Source organism: Nicotiana sylvestris, chromosome 6 (assembly GCF_000393655.2).
Source record: "Nicotiana sylvestris chromosome 6, ASM39365v2, whole genome shotgun sequence".
Lineage (NCBI taxonomy): Eukaryota > Viridiplantae > Streptophyta > Magnoliopsida > Solanales > Solanaceae > Nicotiana > Nicotiana sylvestris.
In genome coordinates, this window is record NC_091062.1 from 82,719,818 (window position 1) to 82,723,655 (window position 3,838).

Consider the following 3,838-nt stretch of genomic DNA (forward strand, 5'->3'; position numbering starts at 1 on the left):
CACTTTTACCCTTCCCTTACTCTTATTTTGTTAAGCATTGGGGACAACTTATTTTTATTCCGAGGGGGTGGAGTTTATTTGAGGGGACTGCGGCCCCATCGGCCTCTCCCTCATTATCTTCGGCATTGGATATGAGGAACTTGGCATTGTGTTCATCCGCCTTGTCCTGCTCTATCTCTTCCGAGAGATCGAAGCCCCTAGAGTGGATCTCCTTGAGGGTTTCCCTCTGGGATTTGCACCGGTCATATTCATTACTTCTGCTCTCCCGATCGGAAGCCCCTCTTATATTAGCTCGAGCATCAGCAATGTCTTTTAAATAAACGGCCACTTTCTTATCAGCCTTAGCTTGAATTCTTCAGCTTCAGCCCGGGCGTCCATGACCTCGGCCTTCATCTTCAAAAGGTAAGACTCGAGCCTTATAATCCTGCTCGTCTGGACCGAGCTATTTTCACGAGCATTCCGGAGTTGAACCTCGAGGGAAGAGGCTTTGGCCAAAGCATTCTTATTGGCCGCAACTTGGCCATCTATCTGAGCCCTTAGCTCATTACACTCGTATTTGGCCTGACCAACTTTGCCCTAAAGGCATTCTAGGTCCTCAGTCTTTCTCTGCAACTGAAGTATCAAAATATTAATCTCCAAGGATAGAAGGAGGAACATGCATCCCTCTTGAGGCAGCCTTTGTAGTTCTGGTTTCGGTTCATCTCGTATCAAAGGTGCCTCAACTCTTTTACCTTTTTATCACAAAGAAGCCTGAGGGATTTCTCCCCATCCAAGGCTTTTTGCACCCTGGCTTCACGGTGGAGCAACTCGGACTTGAGCTTGTCAAAGGCCTATAAAAAAGAAGATCAGTGAGAGAATGAGAATGCAAAACTAAAAAACCAACAAAGTCAAACCAAAACTCGCCACATAACAGAGCCGCTGAGCCTCCTCAAAAGTTGAGCGTCCATCTATTGGCCTGGTCTCATCGGCCCTAGTTGTACCGTTCTCGGTGGGGATATGATAGCTCGAGACCCCTCTTGTTTTAGGAAGCTCTTGGCCTCGAACATACCTCGAAGTACCTTCGACAAGAGAATAAGATGACTGCACAAAACCTGTATCCCTCGAAGTACCTTCGATGGGAGAAGAAGACAGCAGTAGAAAATCTCTATCCCTCAAAGTACCTTCGACGACAAAAGAAGACGGCGGCAAAGGAGGAACCACTCCCCCACGGCTAGAAGTCTCAGGTGTTGCAGGCTCAACTAATACATCTTCTTTGAGCCTCCGAGCAGGACTTGCCTCGCTATGAGTACCCTCGTCCTTCGAGGATTCCTTCCGTTTGTTATCATTCCTCGGCCCTGAAGCCGATGATCCTTCCTCCTCTCTGAGGGGGCACGGTCTCATCTCAGAAAATTCTCCAATGACCTGTGGTGGCGGGGTTAATACACATAAAAGAAAGTACCTTTCAAAGAAAATAAACCACATAGCATGTACCGTGGTATTTCGCCTCCCATCTACCCTTGGATAGATCTCGCCACTTACGCTCATCGTAAGTCGAGCAAGCTTCCAGTTTTTGAGTCCAATCCGCCAGGTCGAGGACCTCGTATGGCAGCTACGGGATTGCTGTAGAAAAGAAAAAAAGAACATCTTTACGGAGTCTGCCTCCACCATGAACAAAAATGATAAAAACACAAGTGTACCACTTACGTGTGAAATTCAATTTCTCAGGAAACGATAGGAACTCTGCGGGGATAATCTCAACAGTCCGCACTCGGACAAATCGACTCATCCACCCTCGGTCCCCGTCTTCTTCATTACTGACAATAAAAGGCCAGGTGGATTGATATCGTAGAGTGATTAGACCTTGGTAATGCAAGGGCCGGTACAATCTAATAAGATGGCTGAGGGTGAACTCGAGCCAATCTTATCTATAAAGAACCTTATCATCAATACTATCCTCCAGAATGAGGGGTGAACTTGTGCCAGGGTAACCCAATATCTTCTACAAAATTCGAGCACGACTCCATCGAGAGGACCCAATGTAAAGGGATACGTGTATACGTTCAAAAAACCCTCTACATGATCCATGATGCTCTCTTTGGGGGAAGGTACCTGCATTACCGCCTTTTCTCCCCACTCGCCATCTCTTCTAACTGCCTCAAGGTGTTCCTCTCTTATTGACGAGATGAACCTCGATGCATGCCCCCAATGGCCCTGAACATTGGGAGGTCTCTCTAATGTGAAGTCCCTCCTCAAGACAAGGCACATCGAGGTTAGCTCACCGGATGCTAGCGGTGTACCACCGACCAAGCGAGAAGCAGAGGTAGAACTCTCCTCTTCTTGGTGAACGGATTTGGGATGGCATCCATAACTATGGTGAAAAAAGAAAAGAGAAATGAAAACTTAGGCGAAAAGCCTTGAATTAAAATGGTGAAAGAACTGACGCAAGAAGGAAAAGCTCTACAAGAAGAATAGTTGATCAAAATAGCAAAGTCCTCAAATAAGAAGAAAGCAAATACATATAAAGAGCAAGCGGCGATTGTTCGGCTATAGAGCAAATAGTCAATCACTCGATTATTTAGCCCACGATCTACCTGAGTTCGAGCCAGTTCTCACTCGGGGACTATTTATAAAGACTCAAGGCTATCTTCATCCGAAGTTCGAGCGAACTCTCAATCGATTATTTAGCCCACGGGTTACTCGAGTTCGAGCCAGTTCTTACTTGGGGACTATTCATAAAGCCTCGAGGCCATCTTTATTTCGAGTTCGAGAAAATGCTCGCTCGATTACTAAGCCCTAAAGCTACCTGATTTTGAGCTAGTTCTCACTCAGGGACTATTCATAAAGCCTCAGGGCTATCTTTATTTTGAGTTGGAACAAATGCCCGCTCGACTATTAAGCCCAAAGGCCACCCGAGTTCGAGTTCATCCTCGATCAGGGACTATCTATAACGCCTTAGGGCTATCTTCATCTTAAGTTCAAAGCAAATTTTCGCTCAACTGGAGGCCACCTGAAGTTCAAGCAAACTCTCACTCGGGGACTATTTGTAAAGGCCTAAGGGCTATTTTTGTTTTTAGATGATCAAGTAAACTCTTACTCGAGGACTAGCGAGGCCTAAAAAGGCTAAGCTTTATTGCAAAGAAAATTGAGACCCTGCTCTCACTCAACTCAAACTCATAGGTCCCGTCAACCTGATTTTGTACTAGATCAATCCAGACTTGGTCTGAGGGATGACAAAGAATTTCAAGGAATATTATATTAACCAATCGAGAAACAAAGGGATTACTATGTTGGGATTCCCCCTCCTATATAAAGGGGACGCTTGTCATTTTGTAAGGGGATATGATATTCAATACAAGAACAAGAACATTCTCTGCTATCTAACTTAAACATTCTCCATCGCTTTTCCTTTGATTTACTTCTTACATTTATTGTGTTTCATTGATTGTTCCTCATTTATTATTCATTATTGATCATAAATAGCACTTATTGAGGCCCTTGAAACTGTTAGTACTCCATCGATCATCTCCAATCGAGCTCATTAGCTCAACCTTAAGGCCTAGCTTAGGCTAGTCCGAGTCCCCGATTTGCCTCCGTTCGGTTTGAATAACAACACTTACTCTTACTTTACTTTCCTAGCTCACACTTAGCATCTATTGCCTAAAAACTAGCATTAAAACAAATCACATATTTTTAGAATTACAAAATTAAATCTAATTGTAATTACCATTTTCAAGGTAAACATGTTAAAACCATTTTCTATCAACTATGATCTTGCTTCTATGCTACTATGTTTCCAGTCTAGACATTGTTCACTTGATACCCTGTTTCTCCTAGTGTTTATTACAATGTGTGTCCCCAT